Source organism: Bos grunniens, chromosome 13 (assembly GCF_055505025.1).
Source record: "Bos grunniens cultivar Pamir isolate PY7600 chromosome 13, Bosgru_T2T1.0, whole genome shotgun sequence".
Lineage (NCBI taxonomy): Eukaryota > Metazoa > Chordata > Mammalia > Artiodactyla > Bovidae > Bos > Bos grunniens.
The window spans coordinates 49900112-49915336 of NC_141177.1; the positions used below are offsets into that span (position 1 = coordinate 49900112).

A 15225-nucleotide genomic window follows, 5' to 3' on the forward strand; every position below is an offset into this window, starting at 1 on the left:
GGGCGTGGTTCCCTGTAGGCAGTGAACCGAGGCCGCTGGCAGTATTGGGAGTGCGTGCGCGTGTTGTGTGCTCCTATACCTGCAGACTCACAGTTCTGCCCAAGCTCCTCGAATCCAGCCTCAGCGGCCGCCTGGCTAAAACCTCTGTGTGGTCACCAGACACAGAATGTGCTGCAAGACCCAGGGCTTGGGCCTGCCTGGCCTAATCCTCCAGGAAAGACCGGATGAAACAGTCTGTTCTGGCTGGGTGACCCTACACAAGCCTTCCGTTGCTTCCACTAGACACACAAAGCTGGCATCCACATGCCTCCCTGGAGTGGAGCAGTGACCAAGCAGAACTTTGTGACAGGCCCCAGCTGGACTTCCTGGAAACCAAAGCTTTGGCTTTCCAGGCGGCTCCGGGGGCCTGGCTGCGGGAGGCTCTGGTGCAGACGGGGTGGGGGTGGGGGTCCAGCTTGAGGTCTTCTCCAAGCCCTCCTGAGAGCAGTGTCTGACCAAATCGTTTCTTCCACTTTCCACTTTTAAGGTTACTGTTGGCCTGAGCTGGACTGGAACCTGAGCTATTTCTCAGGTTGTCTGAAAAGATCCAAATGTCCTGAAGAAGGATTTGGGTCTATCACTTGGAGACGTGGCAGCCCAGGGCACTCTGGGCACCAGCTGTGTTGCCCTCCCCCCACCCTTACCTTCAGGCGATGGGACCTACCAGAGAGGGTTTGGTCATCAGTGATCCCCCAGAAGCAAGGTGCCAAGCCCCTCTTTTTCTCTGCACAGTGCCCCCCCACCAGATGGATGACTAATGTATCGACTCCTTAAACGAGGGGCCCCATAGGATTCAAGAACGTCCTGTGTGTTTATGGCCAAGCCCAGCTCTGTGAACCCAGCTCTGCTTCCCCACCCAAGAGGGGGCATCACTGGTTGTGAACTTCAAGATACTCAAGGTATTCAACACATCAGGGTCCTTCACAGGTGGCAAACAGTATAAGGGTGAGGCCAAGAGGACCCCATTGGGACCGACATAACTTTTGGGCTGGCAAGAAGAAAACTTGTGTCTCCAGACAGCAACAGGACTTACCAGCCTCCCCAGTGACCCATCACCAACGGAAGCCTCCTGAGGACTGCTCTCCCATCCAGCTTCTCCCATGTGCACATGGTGCTTCTCCCATGTGCACAGACTAGTCGTTGGTCTTCTTCCCTCTGTTCCAGCTCATCTCCTGGCCCCCTGCCAGCTTAACCTTCCTAAAAGATCCATGTTCACTTTTCTCCTTGAAAACTTCAGATGCCAGTTTGCACAGGGCTCCCAGCTGCGCATCCTGCCTTGATTCCCATCATCCTGCTGCCTGGGGCCCCCAATCCAGCCAAATCTTGCTCCCCTCTCATAATCACACATCCACTCAGTCCAGTTTGTTTATGTCAATTTCCAGCCCCCAAGTGTCCCTTCAAGAGTAGTGTCAGCAGGAAGGATGGTGAAAGCTCCTGAACATCCTCTCTGAGGACCGCTGTGCAAAAATCATCACAGTCATCTTTTGCAGAATTCAGAAAATTAACAAAAGGCTTGTAGCAGTCAGGGAGTGTTTGCTAGTGGGGAAAGGCAGGATCTCAGCAAGAATGGTGACCTTTATGGTGTTGGAACTTCACTTACTCTCATCCCCCTCTCCCCAGTATGCTTGAAAACCAACAACCTTCAGTCCCCAAGAAAACTCTTGAGCCCCTTGCACTGCAAGGAGATCCAACCAGTCCATCCTAAAGGAAATCAGTCCTGAATATTCATTGGAAGGACTGATGCTGAAGCTGAAGCTCCAATACTTTGGCCACCTGATGGGAAGAACTGAGTCATTGGAAAAGACCCTGATGCTGGGAAAGATTGAGAGTGGGAGTAGAGGGGGACAACAGAGGATGAGATGGCTGGATGGCATCATTGACTCGATGGACATGAGTTTGAGCAAGCTCCAGCAGTTGGTGATGGACAGGGAAGCCTGGTGTGCTATGGTTCATGGGCTCACAGAGAGTCAGAAACAATTGAGCAACTGAAGTGAACTGGCAAAAGGGGGTCAAAACCCTGTTCTCATACCTGTCTGGTGGTTCCCTGGAAGATCCTGCTTGCAAGACTTGACTTTATTTTGGAATATTACTCAGCCATAAAAAGGAATGAAATTGGATCATCTGTAGAAACATGGGTGGACCTAGAGACTGTCATACAGAGGGAAAACAAGTATGTATTAACATATGTGGAATCTGAAAAAATTGGTATGGATGATCTTATTTATAAAATAGAGACATAGATGTAGAGAACAAAGGTATGGCTAGCAAGGAGAAAGGGGAGACACAGGTGGGAGGATACGGCAGGTTGGGACTGACGTGTACACGCTACTGACACTATGCATACAACGGAGGACTAATGAGGCCTGGAGAGCACGGGAAACGCCACTCGGTGCTCTCGGTGACCTCAACAGGAAGGAAATTCACAACAGAGGGGACGCATGTATACACAGAGCTGATTCACTTCACTGTACAGCAGAAACTAACGTTGTAAAGCAACTAGACTTCAATTAAAATTTTAAAAAAGAAACAAAGCCAAATAAATTCTAAGTAGCAATAAGCTACAAAAAAAAAAAAAAAAAATGACTGGTCTGTATTTGACCTGACTAGAAGTTCACTCAGTGAAAACAGTCTTTTCCGTTGCCTCCTCGCTGTCCCTGACAAGACCAGAAGCCCTCTCAGCTCAGGGCTGTTGCTACCGCCCGGTGCGTCCTGCCCTGGATCCACGAGCCTCACTCCCCACCTCCTTCAAGTCCTTGTTTGCACGTTGCCTTCTCAACAAGGCCTTCCCTCATTGTAAACTGCACCCCTGCTTCACTGTCTACAGAGCACTTAATACCTTCTATTGATAACATACCATATACTTTATTTGTATTAGGCTTATCATCTGTTTCTCCCATGAGAAAATAAGTTCCCATAAAGGCAAGATTTCAGGTGTTTTCTTCAATGTACTCTCCATCACCTAGTAGAGTACCTGGTACAAAATAAATGCTCAGTATACACTTACTGAATGAGTAAGTGAAGGAAGGTTTGGGGGTGGGGAAAGTTGGTAGAAAGGTGGGGCTTCTTGTGAAGCTTGGCCTGTAGTTAGTTGTGTCCAACTCTGCGATCCCACGGACTGTAGTTCGCCAGGCTCCTCTGTCCCTGGAGTTCTCCAAACAAGAATACTGGAGTGGGTTGCCATTCTCTTCTCCAGCAGATCTTCCTGACCCAGGGATCGACCCCAGGTCTCCTGCATTGCAGGCAGATTGTTTACCATCTGAGCCACAAGAGATGGGAATTTATTTGCAGGAGAAATTGGTCATTGAGTCTTGAAACACTTCTAGGGATAAAACCAAATCCTTTGCTTTCGTCAGCACCTCCATGCCAGGCACACAGCACATTTCTGTGGATTTATTTGAGACCAGAGTCTGGCCTTTCTCCAGGAAGTCGTAAGAATACAGAAGCCCCCAGGAGTCCCCATGAGCCACTGAAGGTAGATGGGAGTGATTATGTCTAAAGGAAGTTGACTTATTTTTGTTTGGTTTTGTTTGACAAACAATCCCTTCAGAAGTGATACTCCAAATAAACAAGTTCCCTCGGAGGCCAGTGTGCATTTCAGCAATATTCCTAGAAACATCTTCATGGTCGGCAAGTTTTTTTATTGTACACAACAGCAAATTTTCACTTTTGCAAAGTGGGCTTATTTTTGCGAATGACCCAAAGTTTCTTAAAGCAAAAATCTAGGAAGTAAACCAGCTGAGAGGATTTGTAACCTACTGAATGGGTCAAGCGTGTGTTTGGAGTTGAAGGTCGGGTGGTCACTGCTTTGCACAGTTCCTGCTCCGATCCTGGTGGTCTGTCCACTGAGCTGCTGCTGCAGGGTCCTTGGCAGTGGTCAGCATAATCCTCCACCTGGTATTAATACTTTGGTGTGGATGGCTCCCTGGGGGGATGAGGGACACAGAGGTGGGGATGACGCCCAGACTCCGGGGGGAGGGGCGGGGCGGTGCTTTGAGGAAGCAGTGTGTGGCAACGTCCCTTGACAAGCCTCAGCAAGGGCTTTTGGTGGACAAAGGAAAGCCTGTTGGATTCTGAATCAAAACCCAGTGTTTTTAGATGCCCGTAACTTCCTGGTTTGGGAAGTTATGTGGTTGACCATATCTCAGCGGGGAGACAAGGTAACTCAAGTACCCCCCATCTCACTTCCTTCTGCATTTTTTCAGTCCTGCTCTGTATTTCCAGGATGCCCAAAGTCTTCTCCAAAAGATGCCTGAGGACCAAGGGGAATGCTGCAGAAATGGTTTCCCAGGCTGCCATCCGTGCTGTCTCAAAGCTGTAGCGGGGCAGAGGAGTGCTAAGACTTTCTGTTTCTCCCTTCTCAGGGTTTCTTAATTGGTGTCTTTTTATTTTATTTATTTATTTTGGCCACACTCTGCAGCATGCAGGATCTCTGTCCTTTGATCAGGGATTGAACCCAGGCCCCCTATGTTGGGAGTAGGAAGTCTTAACCACTGGACCACCAGGGAAGCCCCTCAGACTTTCTTTTCTTAAAAGATTAGGTCTCCGGACCAAGATGGAGTAGATACACCTCTCTTTATTCTTCCTATAAAGTACAAATAGAAACCCTGGAATTAACATGTAATTTTATTTATAAATTTACATTTAATAATATATTAAAATATTTAACATACATTTTCCAAATTAACATCTAAATATTTATAAAATAAATGAATTCTATATTTACATATGTACTCTTAGACCACATAGAAAGAAGAAAGACCATATAAATAAGATAAATACAATATATTTCTTTTCTTGAGTTTTATAAATTTTGTTTGGTTGAAGCAAAAATTATAACATTATTCAATGAGGTTCTAAATGTATAGAGAAGAAATACTTAAAACAATTATATTTTAAACAAGGTTGAGTGAAGGGACTTAGTGGGAGGTAAAGTTTGGGTACTTTACTCAAACTGGTAAAATGTCAACAGCAGTTAACTGCTATAAATCATATATGCATAATATAATATCCAGAGCAACAGCTGAAACAGCTATACAAAGAGATATACTCAGAAACACTATATAAAAATTGAAACATGACTCTAAAACAGATGTTCAAGTAACCAATACTAAGATGGGAAAATAAAAGCAAAGAACAGAAAACAAAAAATAAAAGGGCAGACTTAGGCCCTTCACATACCAGAAATTACATGAAAGTAAATAGTCGGTAGCAATTAAGAAACTTAAGTGAAAGTTGCTCAGTCATATCTGACTCTTTGGGACCCCATGGACCAGACAGTCCATGGAATTCTCCAGGTCAGAATTCTAGAGTGGGTAGCCTTTCCCTTCTCCTGGGGATCTTCCCAACCCAGGGATCGAACCCAGGTCTTCCACATTGCAGGTGGATTCTTTACCAGCTGAGCCACAAGGAAAGCCCAAGAATACTGGAGTGGGTAACCTATCCTTTCTCCAGGGGATCTTCCTGACCCAGGAATTGAACCAGTGACTCCTGCACTGCAGGCAGATTCTTTACCAACTGAGCTATCAGGGAAGCCCCCGGTTCAATTCCTGGGCTGGGAAGACCCACTGGAGAAGGGAGAGGCTACCCACTCCAGCATTCTTTGACTTCTCTGGTGGCTGAGACAGTAAAGAATTCACCTGCAAGGTGGAAGACCTAGGTTCGATCCCTGGGTTGGAAAGATCCCCTGGAGAAGGCCAGTATTCTGGCCTGGAGAATTCCATGGACTGTATGTAGTCCATGGGGTTGCAAAGAGTTGGACATGACTGAGTGACTTTCACTTTCACTCTCCTGCATTGCAGGCAGATTCTTTACCAGCAGAGCTGCCAGGATGATTCTACTTAAATCACATTTTCTAAATGATAAAATGAAAGAGCTTATCAAGGGATAGGAATGATGAGAGGAACAGGGAGACCTTTGTGGTGAGTGGAAGGTTCTGGGTATTGGCTGCAGGGAAGGTTACACAAATGCACACATGTGATAAGATGGCACTTATGTGCAACACAACTGTATCCATGTCGAAGTCCTGATTTCCACATGGTTCCATTGTTGTGTAAGATGTTACCTTTGGATGGAACAGGATAAGTGGTACCCAAGGCCTCTCTCCACCATCTTCACAGCTTCCAGGGAACCTACAGTTACTTCGGGAGAGAAGGGATGATGGCTGCAAAGAGCTGTCTGGATTCTGACATCAGGTCTGATATGCTCTGGGGTGGGAACTGCAGTGAAGTTCCAGGCTCCCGCTCTTACGCTTCCCTGACACCCCCAACACCCTGGCCCACCTGGCAGTTAGAAAACTATCATTTTCAAAGTTCTTACAGTTTTGGTCTTCTAAGGAGATATGAAGTTCTCTTAGGACAAAATGCTCCTTTTCCTGGGGGGAAAAAAAAAAAAACACTTTAGGCTGGAGACAGTAAAATTAAGAACCAGCTGAGGAAACTGAATGTAATTTGGAAAAGACATGGAAGTTAGCATTTCTCTTAGTAAGATGAAGTGAGTGTGTGTTCACAGCATGGCGTGGTTGTTTTCTGTGGAGAAATGTCTTGTTTTGGGGGGGTGTATACTACATGGTATAAGTTCCAATACTTTGGCCACCTATTGCGAAGAGTCGACTCACTGGAAAAGACCCTGATGCTGGGAGAGATTGAAGGCAGGAGGAGAAGGGGACAGCAAAGGATGAGATGATTGGATGGCATCACTGACTTAATGGACATGAGTCTGAGCAAACTCTGGGAGATGGTGAAGGACAGGGAAGCCTGGCGTGCTGCAGTCCAAGGGATCGCAAAGAGTCGGACACGACTGAGCGACTGAACAACGACATACGACATGGTGCCTGTGGATGACCTTGTTCTTACAGCACCAGGCATGCGGTTTGCTGTTTCCAAGAAGACGGCATTGAACAGAGAGGAGGATGGGAAGGACAGGTGGGCCTGCTTCTCCCCTGGCCCGGGAAAAGAGACAGGGCAGGAGGGCCGAGTCAGACTTGCCATCTCACACATGATGCTGTTTATGACAGTAGATTCTAGAACATTCCAACCCTGGAACCATACGTTCTATGGGATCACGGTGGGCTCTGCAGCCAATCCTCCTGGACTCAGAGGTCAGCCTCTGCCCCCATGCACTGTGGAGTCATGGCTCAGTCACTAACATGCCCACGCCCTTCTCTGCAACCGTTCAGTGGGCACAGTGACAGTAACTGCCTCAGAAGGCTGTGGGCATCCAAGACTTAGGGGAGCTAAGTAAGCTCTGCAATTTTATCCTCCTCCCAGTGTTCTGGGGAAGTCTCTCAAAGGCCCAAGGATGCACAACTTTCTGTGTCGCCTGGGAAGATGGTTTGGGGCCAAGAACTGAGCTTGGAGTGGGCGGGCGGGGGAGTGCTGTCTTCTCTGTGAGCCTCCTGTCTGCTTCCCTGGACCCTGCGGCAAGGAGTCGGCCACCTGGAGGCTTCCGATAGTGGGGGCACATTCTCTCCAGCTCCTTGGACCCAGCGGGTAAGCTAGGGTAAGGAAAAGGGGCCCTGGGTCAGGTTTGGGTCTGTGGCCTCAGAGCAGCTACTCCTGAGAGAAGCTGAGCGTCCCTTTCTCTTCCGTGTGTGCTCAGGCCACAGCCCTTGGCTGTCTACTGCACAGCGTCATCAGAGGACTGGGTCATACTCTCTCTCCCCCTCAGACTTTCTCTGGCAGCCCTGAGTTCCTGGCCTTTCTGTGATCCCCACCTTTCCCATCGCCCTCCACCAGGAGGGAGAGCTAAGTCCCTCCAGCTTCCATCAGCCACACGGCCCTGCCCACCTTTGCAGGACAGGGCCCCGGGCTGTAGTTCATGTGAGAAATTCCTCACTGGGTGGTAGGACAATTCCACAGGTAACATCCCTGGAGGAGGGACAGAGGCAGAAGGTTTGCTCACTTGGACTGTATGTGCCTCCTGAGGGGAAACGTGTCAAGTTCTTTATCAAGGCTTCTCTCCTGGGTACCCCCTTCACTAACTCCCAGGCTCTGTGGCCCTGAGGTTTGGAGCCTGACCAGCACAGACACAGCCCCTGAAGCCGTATGTTTTACTGCGAATTGCCAGAGAGAAAAACCGTGGCTCAGACTGAATTCTATTTATTCCAGTGGGCTCGCTGCAACAAAGTATCTGTTGTTGCTGCTGCTGCTAAGTCACTTCAGTTGTGTCCAACTCTGTGCGACCCCACAGACGGCAGCCTACCAGGCTCCCCAATAAATAAATGAAAAGATGCTCACCATCATTCATTATTCAGTTCAGTTCAGTTCAGTCGCTCAGTCGTGTCCGACTCTTTGCGACCCCATGAATCACAGCATGCCAGACCTCCCTGTCCATCACCAACTCCCAGAGTTCACTCAAACTCACATCCATCGAGTCAGTGATGCCATCCAGCCATCTCATCCTCTGTCGTCCCCTCTTCCTCCTGCCCCTAATCCCTCCCAGCATCAGAGTCTTTTCCAATGAGTCAACTCTTTGCATGAGGTGGCCAAAGTACTGGAGTTCAGCTTTAGCATCATTCCTTCCAAAGAAATCCCAGGGCTGATCTCCTTTAGGATGGACTGGTTGGATCTCCTTACAGTCCAAGGGACTCTCAAGAGTCTTCTCCAACACCACAGTTCAAAAGCATCAATTCTTTGGCACTCAGCTTTCTTCATGACCACTGGAAAAGCCATATGCAAATGAAAACTACAATAAGGAATCACCTCATACCAGTCAGAATGACCATCATCAGAGAGTCCACAAACAACAAGTGCTGGAGAGGGGGTGCACTGCTGGTGGGAATGTAAATTGATACCACCATTATGGAAGACAACATAAAGATTCCTTTAAAAACTAGGAATAAAACCACCATATGATGCAGCAATACCACTTTTAGGCATATGCCCTAAGGAAACCAAAGCTGAAAAAGACACATGTAGCCCAATGTTCATTGCAGCACTATTCATAACAGCTAGGACATGGAAGCAACACAGACGTCCATCAACAGATGAATGGATAAAGAAGCTGTGGTACGTATATACAATGGAATACTGCTGCTGCTGCTAAGTCACTTCAGTCGTGTCCAGCTCTATGCGACCCCATAGATGGAAGCCCACCAGACTCCCCTGTCCCTGGGATTCTCCAGGCAAGAACACTGGAGTGGGCTGTCATTTCCTTCTCCAGTGCATGAAAGTGAAAAGTGAAAGAGAAGTCTTTCAGTCGTGTCTGACTATTAGTGATCCCATGGACTGCAGCCTACTCAGCCATAAAAAGGAATGCATTTGAGTCAGTTCTAATGAGGTGGATGAACCCAGAGCCTATTTATACAGAGTGAAATAAGTCAGAAAGAGAAAAACAAATATCATGTATTAACGCATATACATGGAATCTAGAAAGACAGTACTGATGAACCTGAATCTTCAGGACAGCAATACAGGTGCAGACACATAGAACAGGCTTCTGGACACAGCTGCGGAGAGGAAGGAGAGGGTGAGATGAGTGGAGAGAGTTAACATGGAAGCATATACACTACCATATGTAAAATACACAGCCAAGGGGAATTTGCTATATGACTCAGGGAACTCAAACTGGGGTTCTGTAATAACCTAGAGGGGTGCGAAAGGATGGGAGGTGGGAGGCAGATTCAAGAGGGAGGGGACATATGTACCCCTATGGGTAATTCATGTTGATATATGACAGAAATCAAACCAATATTGTAAAGCAATCATCAATCAATTGAAAACAAATAAATATTAAAAAAAAAAATCTATTGTTTCTGCCTGTCCCATACATATCCATTCCCCCTTCTCTAGAACAGCCCCCAGATTTTCCTTGGGGACCCACTCTCCCCACAACCTCAATGATCATTCTTGGATCGATGAGAAGACTTCTGCGAAGTCATGAACAAGGTTTTGCTCTTAAAAAGAGATGCAAGGAAGAGCTTAAAGTCCCCATTTCAGGTAATGTTTTTCTTTTTCAAAGTTGTTTGGTTATCCTAGGTCCTTTGCATTTCCATTTGAATTTTAGAATCAGTAGACAGTTTCTACATAAAAACTACTGGAATTTTGGTAGATATTGCCTTAAATCTACAGACATTTTAAAATTTATATTGAGTCTACTGATACCATAACAGGGTAAATACATTTCTCAATGTTTTAGGTCTTGTTTAATTTCTTTCAACCATGTTTTACAGCTTGCAGTGTACAGATCTTACATATTATCTTTTGTCAAATTTATTCCTAATTTCATATGTTTGATGCTATTGTATTAGGTTGGTACAAATGCAATTGCAATTTCGGACTGTGAATTTTTAAATCACTGTAACTAGGCTCAAACACATCTTTATTAATCAAAATAGGAACCATTACAATCAACATATTTTGCCAAAAAGAAATAAGTTTATTACTGTAGCTTAGTAAGCTGAGGCTCAAAATTCGACAAACTCTTGAAAGCATTTTCTGCCTCCTGATGGTTGTGGAAGCATTTTCCCTGCAAAAAGTTGTCGAGATGCTTGAAGATGTGCTAGTCGGTTGCCAACAGGTCAGGTGAATATGGCAGATGAAGCAAAACTTCGTAGCCCAATTCATTCAACTTTTGCAGCATTGGTTGTGTGACATGCAGCTGGGTGTTGTCGTGGAGAAGATCTGGGCCCTTTCTGTTGACCAATGCTGGCTGCGGGTGTTCCAGTTTTTGGTGCATTTCATTGATTTGCTGAGTATACTCCTCAGATGTAATGGTTTCACCAGGATTCAGAAAGCTGTAGTGGATCAGACAGGCAGCAGGCCACCAGACAGCGGCCATTACCTTTTTTTGGTGCAAGTTTGGCTTTGGGAAGTGATTTGGAGCTTCGATTCAGTTCAGTCATTGAGCTGGTTGTCTCCGGTTGTCATATAAAATCCAATTTTCATTGCACGTCACAATTCAATAGAGAAATGATTCATGGTTGTTGCGTAGAATAAGAGAAGACGACACTTCAAAATGAAGATTTTAAATTTTTGGTCGGTTAATGAGGTGTCCACTTATCAAGATTTTTCACCTTTCCAATTTACTTCAAATGTCCAATGACTGTAGAATGGTCGATGTTGATTTCTTTGCCAACTTCTCATGTAGTTGAAAGAGGATCAGCTTCAATGATGCACTCAGTTGGTTGCTGTCAACTTCCGATGGCCAGCCTCTGCACTCATTTTCAAGGCTCTCATCTCCTTAAAAAACTTCTTGAACAACCACTGCACTATACATTCGTCAGCAGTTCCTGGGCCAAATGTGTTACTGATGTTGTGAGTTGCCTCCACTGCTTTATGACTTATTTTGAACTTGAATAAGAAAATCGCTCTAATTTGCTTTTTGTCTATCATTTCCATAGTCTAAAATAAATATAAAATACACAGCAAGTAATAAGTCATTAACAAAGATAAAGTGAGAAATGTGCATTAAAATCATGTATAGCATAACCACGTTTATTTAAGAATGTAATACATTATCAAACAGCGAAACTCAACAATGCAAAACTGCAAGTACTTTTGTACTTGGGCCTCCCAGGTGGCACTAATGGTAAAGAACCTCCTGCCAACGCAGGAGACATAAGAGACTTGGGTTCGATTCCTGGGTCAGGAAGATTCCCTGGAGGAAGGCCTGGCCACCCACTCCAATATTCTTGCCTGGAGAATCCCATGGATGGAGGAGCCTGGCAGGCTACAGTCCATAGGGTCGCAGAATTGGACATGACTGAGGTGACTTAGCATGCAATATATGATATTTTTTTAATTACAATTCTGGATAGCTTATTGCTGGTATATATAAATAAATTTTATTTCTGTATTATTAATATTGTATCCTACAGGCGTGCAATATTTACTTATTAGTTGATCATATTGACCATAGACGGTCATACTGTCTGCAAAGAACGATACCTGTTGCTGCCCCCTTTCCAGTCTGAGGGCTTCCCTGATAGCTCAGTTGGTAAAGAATCCACCTGCAATGCAGGAGACCTGGGTTCGATCCCTGGGTTGGGAAGATCCCCTGGAGAAGGGAACGGCTACCCACTCCAGTATTCTGGCCTGGAGAATTCCATGGACTGTCTAGTCCATGAGGTCGCAAAGGGTCGAACATGACTGAGCAACTTTAACTTTCCAGTCTGAATGTCCTTTATTTCTCTAGTACAAACGTCGAATAGAAGTTGTGAGAGCAGGCATCTTTGTCTTCTTTCTGATCTTTAGAAAAGGAAAGGATGATCTTTAGAAAAGGAAAGGATTTTGCCTTTCACCATTAATTATAACATTCAGAAAACGAAGATCATGGCATCTGGTCCCATCACTTCATGGGAAATAGATGGGGAAACAGTGGAAACAGTGTCAGACTTTATTTTGGGGGGGGCTCCAAAATCACTGCAGATGGTGACTGCAGCCATGAAATTAAAAGACACTTACTCCTTGGAAGAAAAGTTATGACCAACCTAGATAGCATATTGAAAAGCAGAGATTTTACTTTGCCAACAAAGGTCCATCTAGTCGAGGCTATGGTTTTTCCAGTGGTCATATATGGATGTGAAAGTTGGACTGTGAAGAAAGCTGAGCGCCGAAGAATTGATGCTTTTGAACTGTGGTGTTGGGGAAAACTCTTGAGAGTCCCTTGGACTGCAAGGAGATCCAACCAGTCCATTCTAAAGGAGATCAGCCCTGGGATTTCTTTGGAAGGAATGATGCTAAAGCTGAAACTCCAGTACTTTGGCCACCTCATGCGAAGAGTTGACTCATGGGAAAAGACTCTGATGCTGGGAGGGATTGGGGGCAGGAGGAGAAGGGGACGACAGAGGTGACTCGAAGGACATGAGTCTGAGTGAACTCTGGGAGTTGGTGATGGACAGGGAGGCCTGGCGTGCTGCGATTCATGGGGTCGCAAAGAGTCGGACATGACTGAGCAACTGAACTGAACTGATACATTTGTTTCATAGCTGCCTCTTATTCTGCTGAGAAAGTTCCCTTCTACTACCAGAGTTTTGTTTTTTAATCAGAAACAAATGTTGGGCTTTGTTAAATGTTTTTTCTATGGCTACTGAGATAATTATATAATTTCTTCTTTGACTTGCTGGTTAGTTATAAATGTGTCATCCCATGTATAATTATTTGGAGATTTTCCAAGTTTCTGTCACTGATTTGTGATTTAATTCCACCACGGTCAGAGAACACACTTTACAGGACTTGAATCTTGACTTTTTTTAGTCTCAGACTGGAGTGTGACCCATCTTGGTACATCTTCGCATGCACTAGCAAGGAAAGTGTGTTCCGCTATTGTTGGGTGATGTGATCTGTAAACGTCAATTGGGCTGAGTTGGTGGAGGGTGTCATCCAAGCTGTCTACATCTTTGCTGATCTTCTGTCCACTTGTTCTACTGATGAGTGACAGCATGGTGTTGAAATCTGACTGTAATTGTGGGTTTGTCTGTTTCCTCTTGCAAGTCTATTAGTTTCTGTTTCATCTATTTTGAAGCTTTGTTATTCAGTGCATAAACATTTAGAATTGCTATGTCACCCTGATGAATGGATACCGTAATCATTATGAAAGGACACTTTTTAATGCCTGATATATTATTTGTTCTATAATCTGCTTTGTCTGATACTAATATTCTCTCTCTAGCTTTCTTTCGATTAGGAGCTAGCATATCTTTTTTCAGTCCTTTCACTCTTAACCTACTTGTGTCTTAATAACATCGCCTTTCTTGAAGCATACAGCCTTCTCCTGGTTAGAGTCTTCAGCTTCTTCACATATACAACAATGAACAGGGCCCATCAATCTTCCTTCACACTCATGCTCAATTTTCTCTTTGACCTTGATGGGGATTAAATGGAGGCAAATGGTAGGGCTGAGGCAGAGCATACAGAGAGGAGCTTTAGTTCACCCTGCCATAAACACTATCTTATAACTTAGGTTGAATCCCATCACACATCAGCCATATGTCCTTGGGCAAGCTCCTTAACCACCCTGAGCCTCAGTTTCCCCATCAACAAAATGAATTGAATAATGTCGGCTTGGTAGAGTTATAAATAATCTGCGCATAACGCCTTCCCCAGGGTCCAAAGCTCATTTGGTGATAGATACTAACCCGCTGTTATTATTACTTCTATATTAATGTATGTACCATACACATGAATATATTTACATTACAAATCAACCTCTTATGTGAGCACAAAGCAGTCATCATACTTTTTTTTTAATTAACTTGCTGTGCCAGGGAGGTAATAAAAGGAATGAAATCAGCATGTTTTTTCCAACATGCTTGTCATAAATTAAGCCCCTAGTCAAGTGCCCTTCTCAGGGAGGTTTGGCTAACGGAGCTTGCTCTGGAATCATGTGATTATAACTCCAACCTTGCAGAACCTTGACAAGGAACAAGGGTCCTAGGCTTTCATAGGGCGCTACCCCTGGGTCTTTTGCATCTGACATATTAATTCCTGCCTCTTCCTGTAAAGATAATTCATGCTCCTTGGCAGCATTGTGGAAGGCACAATGCCTGGTGCCAGGAGTCTCCTGCAAACTTCAGCAGGGCCATATTATAATGTGCCACTAGATTAATCCAGCCATCTAAAATATATTTTTTAAGAGCCAAAGGTCTTTCCCATGAATAACCTGGCGAGTATTTGAGCTTCATTATAATTTCCCTCTAATGGAGTTTGGGGAAATGAAATGGGAGTTATTAGCCAAATTTATAAGACTGTCTCCTGCGAAAAGAGGGGATGACTTAGCAGACGAGGTGCACTGGCTAACTCCCTGGCCCAGGAGACACAGCCAGCCTCCAGTTTGCAAACACAAAAATATCCCCACCTGATACCCACTTTCCTGTGCTCCCAGTACAGGGCCGGCAGAGCATTTAGAACCGGAGGGAGCACTGCACACACACCCCCCAGTGGGCTCCTCTCCTCCATGTTCAGAATCCTACTCTGCAAGCCCACCAATGGGTTTTTGTCCAAAAGAATTGAAATCAGAATCTCAAAGAGGTCTTAGCACTCCAGTGTTCATTACAGTATCACTCACGACAGTTAGGATGTGGAATGACCTAAATGTCTAGTGACAGATGAACAGATAAAGAAGATGCGACAGGAACATGCAAAAGAATACCATTCAGACTTCAGAGAGAGAAATTCTGCAAAATTGGACAACAGAAGTGAAGCTTGAGGACATTATGCTCAGTGAATAAGTCAATCAGAAAAAACCCTG

General features: G+C 45.2%; 1 long non-coding RNA gene across 3 annotated transcripts in view; it reads right to left on the minus strand.

The window, feature by feature from the left end:
• Window positions 1-3656: 3656 nt before the first annotated feature.
• LOC147360969 (uncharacterized) overlaps window positions 3657-15225 on the minus strand; it is a 48318-nt gene continuing 36749 nt past the window's right edge. For all 3 annotated transcript variants that reach the window (XR_015139545.1, XR_015139547.1, XR_015139546.1), the window contains 2 exons: window positions 6355-6409; window positions 3657-6176 (listed from right to left, as the gene is read on the minus strand). This is a non-coding gene — a long non-coding RNA (uncharacterized LOC147360969). The remainder of the gene's footprint in view (window positions 6177-6354; window positions 6410-15225) is intronic.